Source organism: Syngnathus floridae, unplaced genomic scaffold, assembly GCF_059516105.1.
Source record: "Syngnathus floridae isolate MCC-2025c unplaced genomic scaffold, RoL_Sflo_1.0 HiC_scaffold_25, whole genome shotgun sequence".
Taxonomy (NCBI): domain Eukaryota; kingdom Metazoa; phylum Chordata; class Actinopteri; order Syngnathiformes; family Syngnathidae; genus Syngnathus; species Syngnathus floridae.
This window is the reverse complement of record NW_028284054.1, coordinates 95,112-113,292: the sequence shown is the minus strand read 5'-3', so window position 1 is coordinate 113,292 and position 18,181 is coordinate 95,112.

Below are 18,181 nucleotides of genomic sequence, written 5' to 3'. Positions count from 1 at the left end.
CAGCGACGATTATCAACAGAAATATCTTTATTTTCTGCTTGCAACTGGACCGTCTAGAGCGTACACGGTAAGTAACACTCATTGTGTTTAAGGAGATTTACGTTTGTAATAGCAGAAGTGTAGCCGCGTTGCGTTGTACGTGTGAAAATTGGTCGAGGCGAAATGTTAATGTTTAATTTCATTCCTTTAGGTTCCACGGTGTTTGTTGGCTGCAAGTTTTCCACTGCAAGAAGAGGCTCGTATCATTGACCAGGAGCGAGCTACAATGGTGAGTAGCCATAACATTTATGTTAAACACTTCCTATTTCATGTCTAACAGTACTTGATTTAACAAATAACCATAAATAAATACAGTGTGGGCACTGAAGTTAACATATGTGATTATACTGCCTAATCTGTCACAGAGTAGATTGTTGCAAAGTAATATAAGATCCAAAGTTGTAATTCAGAATAGTTTTCAAAAGAAGGCCATTAGAATTATATACAAGTACGATTACCCTTAACATAACAACAAGCTATTAATTAAATCACAAATTCTTCAATTCAAAGATTTGGTAGATTATCAGACAAATAATGTCTAACAGTAATTGATTTAACACATCACGATAAGTAGATTGAGTGTGGGCACTCTCAAGTTAACATATATGATTATACTGCCTAAACTGTTACAGAGTATGTTGTTGCCAAGTAATGTAGAATAGATCCAAAGTAGTAATCCAGAATAGTTTTGAAGAGGCCATTAGAATAATAAACAAATCTGATTACCTTGAACATAATAACAAGCTAAGTGTTTAATATGTCCTATGAAGTCAAAATTGGGCACCATCATGTGGTGAAATTTGGAATTGCATCACATCCAATTTTGCCTGGGAACAAACAGATTAAATAAATCTTAGTTTTGAATAAGCCACTCCTTCTCAAACAAGTAAACTCTGCCCATTTCGCGCAGTAGATGTTCTGTTGATATCTAGTATTTATACAAAGTCATAATTTAAATTGCTTTCAACCTTCATTCATCGGTTCAACCAACATTACTCGCTCTTATTACCAACTTGTATTGATTTAACTAAGCGTTTAATACTTCCTATCAGGTCTCAAGTCAAGATTTGGCAAAATACAATTTCAGCAAATCCAATTTTGCCAGGGAACAAAAATAGATTAAATAAACTAAATAAGTCCTCTTCCCATTAAATAAATCAGAAAAGTCTGTCTTGTAACCAGTCCTCTTCAAACAAGTAAAGTCTGCCCATTTTGTGCCGTAGATTTTGTGTCTATGCCTAGTATTTAAACAAAATCATAATTTAAACGACTTCTTTCCTTCATTCACTTTGGAAATTTGGAATTGCAGCAAATCGAATTTTGCCAGGGAACAAAAATAGATCAATTAAACTAAATAAGTTTTCTTCCCATTAAATGAATTAAAAAAGTCTGTCTTGTAACCAGTCCTTTTCAAACAAGTAAAGTCTGCCCATTTTGTGCCGTCGATTTTGTGTTTATGCCTAGTATTTATACAAAATCATAATTTAAAGGACTTCATTCCTTCATTCACTTTGGAAATTTGGAATTGCAGCACATCAAATTTTGCCTGGGAAGAAAAGTAGATTAAATAAATTTAATAAGTCTTACTACTTCCCATTAAATAAATTAAATACGTCTTACTTGTTTCCACTCCTTTTCAAAACAGTAGTTTAAAACGAGGGCCCTTCACTCAATCTTTAACCTCAACCCCGCACGTTGTGTTGTATCTGTGAATCTTGGTTGTGGCCAAATGATAGTTTTCTTTCATTCGTTTAGGTTCCAAGAAAACTTGATGTAACTCTACTTTTAACTGCCGTTTCAGATAAGCGGGTATTACGTCGCAGTCATGTGCCGCGGATATGACGTAATTGCCCGAACCTCCGCCAAAATTCAAATCCGTTGGCGCGATGGCCGTGAGCCGCTGAGCAGCGACGATTATCAACAGAAATATCTTTATTTTCTGCTTGCAACTGGACCGTCTAGAGCGTACACGGTAAGTAACACTCATTGTGTTTAAGGAGATTTACGTTTGTAATAGCAGAAGTGTAGCCGCGTTGCGTTGTACGTGTGAAAATTGGTCGAGGCGAAATGTTAATGTTTAATTTCATTCCTTTAGGTTCCACGGTGTTTGTTGGCTGCAAGTTTTCCACTGCAAGAAGAGGCTCGTATCATTGACCAGGAGCGAGCTACAATGGTGAGTAGCCATAACATTTATGTTAAACACTTCCTATTTCATGTCTAACAGTACTTGATTTAACAAATAACCATAAATAAATACAGTGTGGGCACTGAAGTTAACATATGTGATTATACTGCCTAATCTGTCACAGAGTAGATTGTTGCAAAGTAATATAAGATCCAAAGTTGTAATTCAGAATAGTTTTCAAAAGAAGGCCATTAGAATTATATACAAGTACGATTACCCTTAACATAACAACAAGCTATTAATTAAATCACAAATTCTTCAATTCAAAGATTTGGTAGATTATCAGACAAATAATGTCTAACAGTAATTGATTTAACACATCACGATAAGTAGATTGAGTGTGGGCACTCTCAAGTTAACATATATGATTATACTGCCTAATCTGTTACAGAGTATGTTGTTGCCAAGTAATGTAGAATAGATCCAAAGTAGTAATCCAGAATAGTTTTGAAGAGGCCATTAGAATAATAAACAAATCTGATTACCTTGAACATAATAACAAGCTAAGTGTTTAATATGTCCTATGAAGTCAAAATTGGGCACCATCATGTGGTGAAATTTGGAATTGCATCACATCCAATTTTGCCTGGGAACAAACAGATTAAATAAATCTTAGTTTTGAATAAGCCACTCCTTCTCAAACAAGTAAACTCTGCCCATTTCGCGCAGTAGATGTTCTGTTGATATCTAGTATTTATACAAAGTCATAATTTAAATTGCTTTCAACCTTCATTCATCGGTTCAACCAACATTACTCGCTCTTATTACCAACTTGTATTGATTTAACTAAGCGTTTAATACTTCCTATCAGGTCTCAAGTCAAGATTTGGCAAAATACAATTTCAGCAAATCCAATTTTGCCAGGGAACAAAAATAGATTAAATAAACTAAATAAGTCTTCTTCCCATTAAATAAATCAGAAAAGTCTGTCTTGTAACCAGTCCTCTTCAAACAAGTAAAGTCTGCCCATTTTGTGCCGTAGATTTTGTGTCTATGCCTAGTATTTAAACAAAATCATAATTTAAACGACTTCTTTCCTTCATTCACTTTGGAAATTTGGAATTGCAGCAAATCGAATTTTGCCAGGGAACAAAAATAGATCAATTAAACTAAATAAGTCTTCTTCCCATTAAATAAATTAAAAAAGTCTGTCTTGTAACCAGTCCTTTTCAAACAAGTAAAGTCTGCCCATTTTGTGCCGTCAATTTTGTGTTAATGCCTAGTATTTATACAAAATCATAATTTAAAGGACTTCATTCCTTCATTCACTTTGGAAATTTGGAATTGCAGCACATCAAATTTTGCCTGGGAAGAAAAGTAGATTAAATAAATTTAATAAGTCTTACTAGTTCCCATTAAATAAATTAAATACGTCTTACTTGTTCCCACTCCTTTTCAAAAAAGTAGTTTAAAACGAGGTCCCTTCACTCAACCTTTAACCCTATTTATTCACCTTCTAGGCTAAGTGTTAAAGGCTAAGTGTTAGAGGCTAAAAGCCAGAGGCTAGGCGCCAGAGGCGAGTTTTTGTGGGCTGAAGTTTTAGTGGGGTTAGTGTGAATACAATCCAAAAGAATACAACAGAATACAATACAATAGAATATAATACATAGATTAAATTCAATAGCTCTTACTACTTCCCATTAAATAAATTAAATACGTCTTACTTGTTCCCAATCCTTTTCAAAAAAGTAGTTTAAAACGAGGGCCCTTCACTCAACCTTTAACCTCAACCCCGCACGTCACATTGTGTTGTATCTGTGAATGTCTGTTGTGGCCAAATGATAGTTTTCTTTCATTCGTTTAGGTTCCACGGTGTTTGTTGGCTATGTTTTCCACTGTCAGAAGGATGAAAATACAAAGTACAACGCTTGGACGTGGGCGAAGACGTCACCGGTGAGTCCTTCCTTCCTATTTATTTACCTTCTAGGTGCTAAAGGCTAAGTGTTAGAGGCTAAGTGTTAGAGGCTAAGTGTTAAAGGCAACACAATACGAACAACACAACACAATACGAACAACTCAACACAATATGAACAACACAATATGAAACACACAACACAATACGAACAACACAACACAATACGAACAACACAACACAATACGAACAACACAACACATTACGAACAACACAACACAATACGAAAAACACAACGATACTGCACTGAACAACACGATACCGCACTGAACAACACGATACCGCACTAAACAACACGATACCGCACTGAACAACACCATGCCGCACTGAACACCATGCCACACTGAACAACACCATGCCGCACTGAACAACATTATGCCGCACTGAACAACACCATGCCGCACTGAACAACACCATCCCGCACTGAACAACACCATGCCGCACTGAACAACACCATTCCGCACTGAACAACACCATGCCGCACTGAACAACATTATGCCGCACTGAACAACACCATGCCGCACTGAACAACACCATGCCGCACTGAACAACATTATGCCGCACTGAACAACACCATGCCGCACTGAACAACACCATCCCGCACTGAACAACACCATGCCGCATTGAACAACACCATGCCGCACTGAACAACACCATCCTGCACTGAACAACACCATGCCGCATTGAACAACACCATGCCGCACTGAACAACACCATCCTGCACTGAACAACACCATGCCGCACTGAACAACACCATGCCGCACTGAACAACACCATGCCGCACTGAACAACATTATGCCGCACTGAACAACACCATGCCGCACTGAACAACACCATGCCGCACTGAACAACACCATGCCGCATTGAACAACACCATGCCGCATTGAACAACACCATGCCGCACTGAACAACACCATCCTGCACTGAACAACACCATGCCGCATTGAACAACACCATGCCGCACTGAACAACACCATCCTGCACTGAACAACACCATCCCGCACTGAACAACACCATCCCGCATTGAACAACACCATCCTGCACTTAACAACACCATGCCGCACTGAACAACACCATGCCGCACTGAACAACACCATTCCGCACTGAACAACACCATGCCGCACTGAACAACACCATCCTGCACTGAACAACACCATCCCGCACTGAACAACACCATGCCGCATTGAACAACACCATGCCGCACTGAACAACACCATCCTGCACTGAACAACACCATGCCGCACTGAACAACATCATGCCGCACTGAACAACACCATGCCGCACTGAACAACACCATGCCGCACTGAACAACATTATGCCGCACTGAACAACATTATGTCGCACTGAACAACACCATGCCGCACTGAACAACACCATGCTGCACTGAACAACATTATGCCGCACTGAACAACACCATGCCGCACTGAACAACACCATCCCGCACTGAACAACACCATGCCGCATTGAACAACACCATGCCGCACTGAACAACACCATGCTGCACTGAACAACATTATGCTGCACTGAACAACACGATCCTGCATTGAACAACACCATGCCGCACTAAACAACACCATCCTGCACTGAACAACACCACCCCGCACTGAACAACACGATCCCGCATTGAACAACACCATCCCGCACTGAACAACACCATGCCGCACTGAACAACACCATTCCGCACTGAACAACACCATGCCGCACTGAACAACACCATGCCGCACTGAACAACATTATGCCGCACTGAACAACACCATGCCGCACTGAACAACACCATGCCGCACTGAACAACACCATGCCGCAATGAACAACACCATCCCGCACTGAACAACACCATGCCGCATTGAACAACACCATGCCGCACTGAACAACACCATCCTGCACTGAACAACACCACCCCGCACTGTACAACACCATCCCGCATTGAACAACACCATCCCGCACTGAACACCATGCCGCACTGAACAACACCATGCCGCACTGAACAACACCATGCCGCACTGAACAACACCATGCCGCACTGAACAACACCATGCCACAATGAACAACACCATCCAGCACTGAACAACACCATGCCGCATTGAACAACACCATGCCGCACTGAACAACACCATCCTGCACTGAACAACACCACCCCGCACTGAACAACACGATCCCGCATTGAACAACACCATGCCGCATTGAACAACACCATGCCGCACTGAACAACACCATGCCGCACTGAACAACACCATGCTGCACTGAACAACACTATGCTGCACTGAACAACACCATGCCGCACTGAACAACACCATCCTGCACTGAACAACACCTACCCGCACTGAACAACACCATGCCGCACTGAACAACATTATGCCGCACTGAACAACACCATGCCGCACTGAACAACACCATGCCGCACTGAACAACACCATGCCGCACTGAACAACACCATGCCGCAATGAACAACACCATCCCGCACTGAACAACACCATGCCGCATTGAACAACACCATGCCGCACTGAACAACACCATCCTGCACTGAACAACACCACCCCGCACTGTACAACACGATCCCGCATTGAACAACACCATCCCGCACTGAACAACACCATGCCGCACTGAACAACACCATTCCGCACTGAACAACACCATGCCGCACTGAACAACACCATGCCGCACTGAACAACACCATGCCGCACTGAACAACACCATGCCGCACTGAACAACATTGTGCCGCACTGAACAACACCATGCCGCACTGAACAACACCATCCCGCACTGAACAACACCATGCCGCATTGAACAACACCATGCCGCACTGAGCAACACCATCCTGCACTGAACAACACCATCCCGCACTGAACAACACCATGCCGCACTGAACAACATTATGGCGCACTGAACAACATTATGCCGCACTGAACAACACCATGCCGCACTGAACAACACCATGCCGCACTGAACAACACCATGCCGCACTGAACAACATTATGCCGCACTGAACAACATTATGCCGCACTGAACAACACCATGCCGCACTGAACAACACCATGCCGCACTGAACAACACCATGCCGCACTGAACAACACGACGTCGCACTGAACAACACGACGCCGCACAGAACAACACGACGCCGCACAGAATAACACAACACCGCACAGAACAACACAATACCGCACAAACAGTTTTAGATAATATTACGTCGCAGTCATGTGACGCGGACATGACGTCAATAGGCGGAACTCACGGCAAAATTATACTCCGTGGGCGTGGCTTGCAACAGGAAGTAGGAAAGCGGCAATTCTGGCAAACAAGACACAGCGGTTAGTAACACGATGACTAACAAGGCAAATATTTTTGTTTTCAGCTTGCAACTTGACCGTCTAGAGCGTACAAGGTAATTACAACTGTTTTTTTTGAGCCCTGAAAAGCGAGGGAGTTTGGCGTTTGGGAGGAACGTCGAACTCGGCGTCTGCTTCCAGCCACAGACGCCAAATTTCGACGATTATTTCGACTGGTCAACGGTTGTAAATTATTGCGTTGACTAAAAACTTTATTTAACTCTACTCTTAACTTTGCCGTTTCAGATATGCGGGTATTACACCGCGGAAATGACGTCAATAGGCTGAACTCTCGCCAAAATTCAAATCTGTGGGCGCAATGGCCTTGAGCGAGACACCGGATACAAACACGACGATTATCAACAGAAATATCTTTATTTTCTGCTTGCAAGTGGACCGTCTAGAGCGTACACGGTAAGTACAACTCATTGTGTTTAAAAAGATTTACGTTTGTGTAGTTTGCGTTGCGTTGTATCTGTGAATGTTGGTTGAGGCTAAATGTTAATGTTTAATTTCATTCCTTTAGGTTCCACGGTGTTTGTTGGCTGTATGTTTTCCACTGCAAGAAGAGGCTCGTATCATTGACCAGCAGGAGCTACAATGGTGAGTACCCCTTTCGTCTTCCATTTATGTTAAACACTTCCTATTTCATGTCTAACAGTACTCGATTTAACAAATAACCATAAATAAATACAGTGTGGGCAGTCAAGTTAACATATGTGATTATCCTGCCTAATATGTTTATCACAAATATGTCACTAATCACTAATATGTTTATTTGTTTATCACAACACCTTTGGACCTTCAGCAATCGATTATTTCCCTTCATCTACAGAGAGACGGAACGATGGTGTCTTAAACATCTCATTCATTTCACCAAATAACTTCACGCAGGTGGATAACGGCCGTCTCGGTCACGCTATGTTGCGTGATGCAGTTTTGAAGAACCAAATGCATTTATTCAATGAATAAGTCAAGCTAGTTCTATGTTTATGATGTTGTAAGTTACGGTACCGATTGAAGTTGAGTTCGAAGCCAGTGGAAAACAGCGCTGCGTTTGTGCTCTCCAGGTACAAATGTTGTGATCTCTGACTGACGACCGGGCGGGACTCGAGTAAGAGATGTCCAAACGAGCTCCGGCAGGGCGGGCCAAGGCGGAGCGAACGGACGCCCTTCAGGCCGCCAATGACGAGCTGAGAACCAAACTGATGGACGTCCAGTTAGAACTTCAGCAGGAGAAGAACAAGGTGAAAACCTCAACAGACAGACACTGCCTGCCTCCCTGCCTGCCTCCCTGCCTGCCTCCCTCCCTCCCTCCCCGATTTCCCGATGTAGATTAGACATGCGTGTGCCATGACTGTGTCAGCCTACATCAACAAATGCACCGAGGACGTCAGCACCACTAAGAATATCATCACCCGGGGCAACCAACGACCCTGGATGACTGAGGAGGTACGTCAAACGCTACGAGCGCGGAACTCTGCCTTCAAGTCTGGCGACAAGGAGACACTGAGGACAGCGAGAGCCAACTTGAACCGTGCCATCAGGATAGCGAAGCGAGACCACAGTCGAAAATTTCAGGATCGTTTCCACGACGTCAAAAACATCAGGAGTATGTGGCAAGGCATACGGGCGATTACAGACTACAACTCACCCTCCCCCCCCCCCCCGGTGGGTGTAGTTGATGCTGACTTTCTAAATGGTCTAAATAACTTCTTTGGGAGGTTCGAGGCACTAAACGGCACTCCAGCAGTTAAAACTGTCCCCCATCAGAAAGAGGAGGTACTCTGCCTTGACTCCGCCGATGTGTTGAAGACCCTGAGGAGAGTCAACCCCTGTAAGGCCCCTGGCCCCGACAACATTCCTGGGCGTGTGTTCAGGGAATGTGCAAGTCATCTGGCTGGGGTCATCACAGACATTTTTAACACCTCGCTGGGCCAAGCCACAGTGCCGGCGTGCTTTAAGACTGCCTCCATCATTCCGGTGCCGAAGAAACCTCAAATCACCTCATTTAATGATTACCGGCCTGTTGCACTGACTCCGGTTATGATGAAGTGCTTCGAAAGGCTGCTTAAAGGTCACATCGTTTCCAGACTCCCCCTATTATTTGACCCGTTCCAGTTTGCCGACCGGCAAAACCGCTCCACTCAGGACGCCATCTCCTCCGTTCTTCACCTGAGCCTGGCTCACCTGGAGGAGAAGAACACCCATGTGCGGATGCTGTTCCTGGACTTCAGCTCAGCGTTTAACACCATCATCCCACAGCATCTGGTAGGAAAATTGGAACACCTGGGCTTCAACACCCCCCTTCGCAACTGGCTGCTAGACTTCCTCACCAACAGACCTCAGTCAGTCCGGGTCGGACAGAACACCTCTGATGTCATCACCCTCAGCACAGGCTCCCCTCAGGGCTGCGTCCTGAGCCCCCTGCTGTTCACCCTGATGACACACGACTGCGTCCTCAGGTTCACCACCAATCACATCGTGAAGTCAGCAGACGACACAACGGTGGTGGGGCTCATCAGAGACAACAACGACCTGGACTACAGAGAGGAGGTGGAGCAGCTGGTGGGCTGGTGCAGAGAAAACAGCCTGATCCTGAATGAGGAGAAGATGAAGGAGATCGTCGTCGACTTCAGGAAAAAACAGCCTCACCACGCTCCACTGATCATCAACAGCTCAGCTGTGGAGGTGGTCAGCACCACCAAATTCCTGGGGGTCCACATCACAGAAGACCTCACCTGGACTATGAACACTACGGCACTGGTCAAGAGGGCACAGAAGCGCTTGTACTTCCTGCGGAGGATGAGGAGAGCCCACCTGCCCCCACCCATCATGAGGACGTTCTACAGGAGCACCATAGAGAGCATTCTGACAAGCTGTCTCTCTGTATGGTGTGGAGGCTGCACCGCCTCCGATTGGAAGAACGTGAGGAGAGTGGTGAGGACAGCAGAGAGGATCATAGGGGCTCCTCTTCCCTCCATTCAGGACATTTCATCTCAGCGCTGCATGTCCCGTGCCCGTAACATCATCAATGACCCATCACACCCCCACCATGGACTGTTCTCCCTGCTGCCCTCTGGGAAGAGGTTTGCAGCATCCGCTGCAGGTCCACCAGGTTCTGCAACAGCTTTTTCCCTGCTGTCATCAGACTGTTGAACACTAGAACTGTTGAGCTCTAAACTGAACTCTGCATCACACATTCACAGAACTGTACTTTATGACACTACGGACCTCTATCTTGCACTATCTCGCACTACCAACTTTACTGAACTTGTATAAACCCTTTAAATAGAAGTTTAATACATGGTTTAGCATTCCTCTGCACACTCTTGAATACTGTTTTGCCTACTTGCACTATTGCATAATTATCACTGCTGCACTTTATACTTATTTTTAATATATATATATATATATATATATATATATAGTATATGTATATATATATATTTTCATAGGATATGTTACTTCTATTCAACTGCAATATCACTACTTTGTTGTAAGACGTATGCAATGGAATTTTGTTTTGTATGCACCATGTGCAGACAAGATGACAATAAAGTTTGTCTAAGTCTAAGTCTAAGTCATGTCAGGTCAGCTGTCTGGAGAGAGAGAGAAGTCAGGACCTGCGGGCGGAGCACCACCGTGCCACCGCCGCCATGACGGAACTCAAAAGCAAACTCCATGAGGAGAAGCAGAAAGAGTTAGCCATTACCAGGGAGACATTACTGCGGCAGCATGAAATGGAGCTGATGAGAGTGATCAAAATCAAAGATGGAGAGATCCAGCGACTGAATGCCTTGGTCCTCAGCCTGAGGGACGGCTCCATGGACAAGGTGATCCGCTCTATCCGTGTCTGACTATCCGCACGCCACGTCGGGCTTCGATGCGGCCGCTACCGTATTGTGTAGCTTGTCCCCAGTAAGCGTCGCGGCGCTCCGTTGCGGTCTCAACGGCCCGGTGTGGCGCAATGTCTGCTCAGGTGAGGAGGGGGGGCGCTTTGCTGGCGGAGGTGGAGGAGACGCGGCGGTGTCGGGAGACCGAGCGGTGTCGCCTCCACCAGGAGCGCGGAAGAAGCCCTGGCAGCGGCCCAGCAGGCCTGGCAGTCCCGAGCGGCCGAGCTCCGATCGGCTCATCACCAGCATCGGGAGGAGCTGAGCCGAACCAAGAGAGACTGCGAGAGGGAGATCCGCCGACTGGTAGGACTGATCAGATGCGCGGTGCGTGGCTATGTTCCCAATTTCGTTGTATACCTGCAGTGCAATGACACCTAAGGCATTCTATTCTATTCTATTTCACAAGAAGAAAATGTCCGGTTGCTCGCTTCGCTTTTGTCACAGCAAAGGTGTTCTAGTCGATTCAAGAAAAAAATTGGCCGGTTGCTCTCTTTGTTTTTGTCACAATTCTGGCAAATGAGTTTGCCCGCCTGCCTGAGCGCTCCCCGTTTGTACATCCAGACGGATGAGATCAAGCTGAAAGACAGAGCGGTTAGTGTTTTGGATGAAGCCCTGGGGCCAGCCACGTCCACCGCCTTCAGCTGCAGACTCAGGCTGCCGAGCAGCAGATCGCTGCCCTGAGGGATTCCCAAAGGGTGGGCCTAAACTACCCTGGAAGTGGGGTCAACGCCGCTACTAGCAATCCTCTTCATTGCGTAAGCCACCTCATCACACACTTGCAGTACGCATGACTTAGTTCGTTGCTGGAGGAAGGTAGCACAAAAACAGTTTTGAACTTTGAACGAGTGCTTGTGTGTGTGTGTTGCGGGGCGTTTTCAGTCTCAGGAGGATCGGGACACGCGACGGTTTCATCTGAAAATCGCTGAGCTCAGCGCAGTCATCAGGAAACTGGAGGATCGAAACGCCCTGCTTTCTGAAGAGCGCAATGAACTGGTAATTTATTGACGGCACGCTTGAAGGTTTGCGCTACGTTTGATGCGCGCCATCCAGCGAGGCACCCATTGCGCTTGCTTATTAGTTGAGCGGCGCGGCGAGTCGGTTGCCTGGTAGATGTCTTTTATTGGGAGCCAAAGCCACGATTCCGTTCAAACCGATGCAAAAGGAATGGATACGTTCTGGCCCGCGTGTTGTGCGTCTTTCACATCCCGCACTTCATGCTTGCAGCTAAAGCGACTGAGAGAAACAGAAAGCCAGTTTCTGCCACTCCTGTACAAAAACAAACGCCTGAGCAGGAAGAATGAAGAACTCTCGCTGGTGCTGTGCCGCCTTGAAAACAAAGTGCGCTTTGTCACCCAGGAGAACGAGGAGATGGCAAGCTTGGTAAGTCGACGCGGACAACGGCGGCGTGCCAACAGAGTCCACTGCATTTGTGTTCCACAGAGAAGGCCTAGTTCGCTCAATGACCTGGACCGCGGTTGCGGCCAGCAGGACGGTGAAATGGAGTTCCTTCAAGTTGTGGAGCAGCGGCACATCATCGACGACTTGTCCAAGGTCTTCAGGCAGGCGACTCGGTGCACGTACGGCAGCGCCGCGCTCGCTCGCTGTCGCCAGGAAACCTTTTCCGTCCAAAGCTTGGCCGGCGGCCGCCATCCAAAAAATTGGCCCCTTAAATTCCGACCTTTCAAGCAGGAGCATTGTGCGCACGCGTTTGAACACGCTTTAGACTTGTTTTGCCGTTTTCAGCAGCTCAAAGCTCCCGTTTTGTCAGCGCCTTTGCCACTCGCTGTGCGCTGAAAACGACGGACTTGCCCGGCTGCTCAGCCCGTCAACCATGAGCCGCGAGCGCGACGTCATTGTCCGTAGGCAGCTAGTGGCAAAATGCACCCTGTTAGAGTTGCGCTCGCTCCAACTTATTTTGCAAGAACCACACGGGAGACAAGTAAGTTCTTTTGGACACCTGCAGGTGGAGAGTCCATCCGTTGTACGAATGAAGTCTGACTCTCGGCTCCTGCACGAGCATTTTAATTAAGAGAAACAGGGTGGGTGTAAGAGTGGATTGAATAGAGGAAGCCCTTGACCTCTAGTCAAAACATAGCAAGGGGTGTTTTACGACTTTGTGTAGGAAGGGATAAGCGATAGGGATAAATAAGGGATAAATAATATTATTTATTACAGGTTGCAGTCAAAGTCAAAGCAACATAATGATACGATAAAGATAATCTGGAAAACCCTGACACACCCTGTAGTTGTCACTTTTGGAAAAGACGAGCGTCCCTCCAATCATCGCCGGTGACGTGTTTTTCAGGCTCTGGAGACAGGAGCTCATGTCAGAAATGTCATTGTGAGTCGCGTTTGTTTCTGCGCCGGAGCCATTCGTTCCCTTTGCATCCAAAGAATCTCAAAGGCGGATTATTTGTGTCGACAGGAGAGAGATTTGCTGCTACGATACCGACGTCGAGAATCTCTGAGGAGGAACAAAGCGTGAGGTCCTGCAAGGTGAGTCTGTTTGTTTGCGGCTGCTTGGTGTTGCGCAAGATGAAATGGCCTTTTTCTCGCTATCGTTCCTCTCGTCGATTCATCGTGAGGTGTCGCTTCAGTTTGTTCAGAGAGATGTTTGCTTCCGCGCCCGCAGGTCATCGAAACATTTTACGGCTACGACGAAGACGTGTTGGTGGACTCGGACGGATCGTCCTTGTCTTTTCACACCGACAGAACCCCCGACACGGAACCCGAAGAGGTAGCCCGCCATTTCTGCCAGCGTATTGGCACCAAACATTCCTCTTCAGCCTGGAATCGGACTCGTCTTTGCGTCGCGGGTGCTTTGTCGCCGGTCTGACTGATTCTGGTACTAGTGCTGTGTTGCATTGGTGTGTGCATGAAGAGGCGGAGCTTCGCTACCGCCAGCTGACGCAAGAATATCAAGCGCTGCAACGAGCCTACGCTCTGCTAGCCCAGACCAGCGAAGGGGACTACGACGCCGAGAAGGAGATCAAGGTGGCGCCCCTTTCCGCAACCCCCGGCCGGGTCGCAGCCTCCCCGTTCTCACCCAGCCTCGGGTGTTCTCTGGTCTGAAAGGAGGAGGAGGAGCCTCCCTCCTCCTCCTTTCAGACCAGAGAAAAGCTGATGGTAGAAATGGGTCACTATCAAAGCAGAGTAGCAGATCTGGAGTCAGCGCTGAAGCAACAAGGACAGGTAAGCTCATCAATGAGCACACCTTTTTCTCAGACAAAATAGCTACATTCTTCAGTCACTCATTCGTCTGGCATTACTGGACCAACCCCCCCCCCCCCCCCCCGAACGTGGCTGGGAAAATGCGGAGAAAAGCAAATGTCATTTTCCAGTCAACCAAAGAATTTGTGGATGAAAATGACACAACATTCCAAAGCTGTCCACGCGTTTGTCTCTTCTAGAATGTCAAGTGGGTGGAGGAGAAGCAGCTGCTGCGTCAGAGCAATCAGCAGTTGGCCGAAAAGGTGACGGAAAGAAAGGCGCTGGGCGGAGTCGCTTGGCGTCACACCCGTCGGGAAGCCCCGCAGATGAGGTCTGACTGTCTTTTCAGGTCAGGCGGATGGAGGCGGAAGAAGCGCGTCTGAAAGAGCACATCCAGGATATCCGAGACCAAAACGAACTGCTTGAGTTCCGCATCCTGGAGCTGGAGGTGGGAAGACTCGCACAAGCGTGTTGAGGCCAGAGATGTGACGGACGGACGGACGGACGGACGGACGGACGGATGCATGCCTCTGCCTTTCAGGAGAGGGAGTGGCGCTCCCCCGTCTTGAAGTTTCTGCAAGTCCGTTTCCCAGACGGCCTCAGCCCTTTGCAGATCTACTGCGAGGCCGAGGGCGTGAGCGTACGTAAGGCGTCCCTCGCAACCCTAACCTTAACCCGAGGTCCCAGAACACCTTACATTGCTCCTTGCGCCTTTCCCCCGGACATCGTCATCAGTGATCTGATGAAGAAGCTGGACATCCTGGGCTATAACGCCGTAAGTGTATGTCGAACTCCTTATGTTCGCACTCCACGAGACTCGGCGGCTCAAATGTGACTTTTGGAAGGCTTTGCGCTGAAAGAAGCTTGTTGACGCTGTGCCTTTGGGCTCTTGCAGAATCTCACCAACGAGGAGCAGGTGGTCGTGATTCACGCCAGGACCCTTCTCACCCTAGCCGAGAAGGTAACGCGCACGTCCACGCACGCTCTCGCATTCTGCTTATGTGACAGCAGCCTTTCCTCAGTGGTTAGAATACATCAAAGTGACCAAGTCAGCACTTCAACAGAAGATGTTGGACATTGAAAGTGAGAAGGTAGACAGACACGCGACATCAGCCAAGGGGAACTCCGGCAATGTGCCCCAACAATTCTGACCTTGAGCTGTGCTAGGATATGTTCTGCAAGCAGAAGGGCTACCTGGATGAAGAGTTGGACTTCAGGAAGTGTTCCATGGACCAGGCTCATAAGGTAAGCCGCCCTCAAATCTCCCGCCGGACCACTGATGGACGAGGATTGCGGCCCAGAGGATCCTGGAGCTGGAGGCCATGTTGTACGAGGCGCTACCGCAGCGGGACTGCCCCGCCACGGACGGCGAAAAAGCCAGCCACGCTGGCGTGAATGACGTGCTGACGGCGGATCAGAGAGAAGAGCTTAGGAGCGCCGTGGACCAATGGAAGCGAGCCCTGATGTGCGAGTTGAGGGAGCGCGACGCTTGCATCCTCCAAGAGAGAATGGATCTGCTGCACAGCGCGCAACAGGTAAGGGCCCAAAGCCAGCCCGGCACTTACTTGCACGCTTACTGGCTTTTGAATGCCACTTTCCATTTGTCCGTCCTAGAGGAACAAAGAGCTGAAAGAATTCATCGAAGCTCAGAAGAGACAAATCAAACAATTGGAGGAGAAGTTTCTGTTTCTCTTTCTATTCTTCTCCTTGGCCTTCATTCTGTGGCCCTAACACCAGCTGGTGAGTGAGCTCCAGCGGCACCGCACTCGACACCTCCGATACACTGCCAGCCGGTCTCAGACGTTGGCAGACGCTCCGATGCCAACGTATACCCCCCGCCACGGTGACAGAGGCACCGCGTCACACCGGCGCTCATCCAATCAGAAGGCAGGAAAAGCAAATTCACATGCAGGGCACTTTTGAACCAGAAGAGAGCGCCACAAAAAACGGTTGTTGCCCCAAACGCGCACTAAAAAGGGTCAGAATAACAAGAGTCCCACTGGCCAGCCGGGGCCACCCGTCCAGCTGTTTCTTCAGGGGGGAAAAAAATTGGAGTCACCGGTGAGTACATTTTGCATTTAGCTCTGCTTTTCTGCTTCTGTCTTCAAGTGTGTGGCATCCTGCGATCAAAGATTCAGCCAACCCCAAAGCGGTTGACCTCAACGTCCCACCACCATGCCTACCAGAGCAGGTGACGTGATGCTTTGGACATCCTTCCGTCTCAGATGCCCAAAAGTACTCTTTGCCACATCTGCGGCAATACGGTGTCTTTTCAAAGGTGCAAATAAATCCAGCGTGGGCGGAACACGCACGTCTTCGGTTTTTCCCGCTTTGTTTGTGTGACAGCTGTTGTGAAAATTTTATACAAATAAAGTTGTATAGTACAGGTTTGGCCAAGCCGCAACTCCCGAACCGCATGCGGCTCTTTTATGTTCATATCAACATTTGTGTGTGTGTGTGTGTGTGTGTGTGTGGGGGGGGGGGGGTTGTGCGTGTTGGCTTCACTTGAGTTCAATTTGGTATTTTGGTCAAAAGCGCATGTGGTGAAATTCCACAAAGTAGGATGGGCAAACACATTTCTTTAAACTATGAGTGTCAATTGGGCTCTTGAAATGGCAGGGAAAAGATGCACAGCAAAACGAAAATACGTAGATGAACACAGGACGTTTTAATCAGAGTGGGAAAGTTTCTATTTTTTGTTGAACGTGATGGCAAACCATTCTGCCTGATATGTCAGACCTCAGCGCATTTCAAAGATTCAAATCTTCAGCGCCATGCACTTAAGCTCACTCCATGCTAACATTGATCAGGCGTCGAACCCGCAACATCATGCTTAAGAGGTGGCCATGCTAACCAGTGCGCCATTATGTCAACGCATAATAACTGTAAGTCTACTGATCAAAACAGCGGTTACTACATGACGTCGCTACGTCGTGGTCACGTGACGCAGACAAGACGTCAATGGACGTGGGCAGAGTTAACTTGTTTAAAAGGGAGTGGGCAGAAGAAATATTTAATTTATTTAAATCTATTTTGAGTGCACACCATTATGCCAATGCATAACAACTGTAAATCTACTAAACAAAACAGCGGTTGCTATATCGTCTGCCACGTCGTGGTCACGTGACGCGGACGTGACGTCGACGCCTACTTTACATCCCACCGATCACAGGACCCCTCGGCTGCATAACCGTGCCCCCTTCCCAACCAATCGGATTTGCTATACGCGAAAACGACGCCAATGGAAAGAGCTTCCGCCCAAATTTAAATCCGTGGGCGTGGCTCGCAGCAGGAAGTAGGAAAATGGCGGCGATGTTGACAAAGACACAGCGGATGGTAACATACGACTAACAAGAGAAATATTTTTATTTTCTGCTTGCAACTGGACCGTCCAGAGCGTACACGGTAAGTACAACTCATCGTTTTTAAAAAGAAGTACTTTTGTTGCCCTGAAAAGCGAGTGAGCGTGGCGTTTGTGGGGGACGTCGAATTTCGACGATTCTTTCTGGTCAACGGTTGTAAATGATTGTGTTGATTAAAAAAGAAAACTATGTAACTCTACTTTTAACTGCCGTTTCAGATAGATTTGGAATTGCATCACATCCAATTTTGCCTG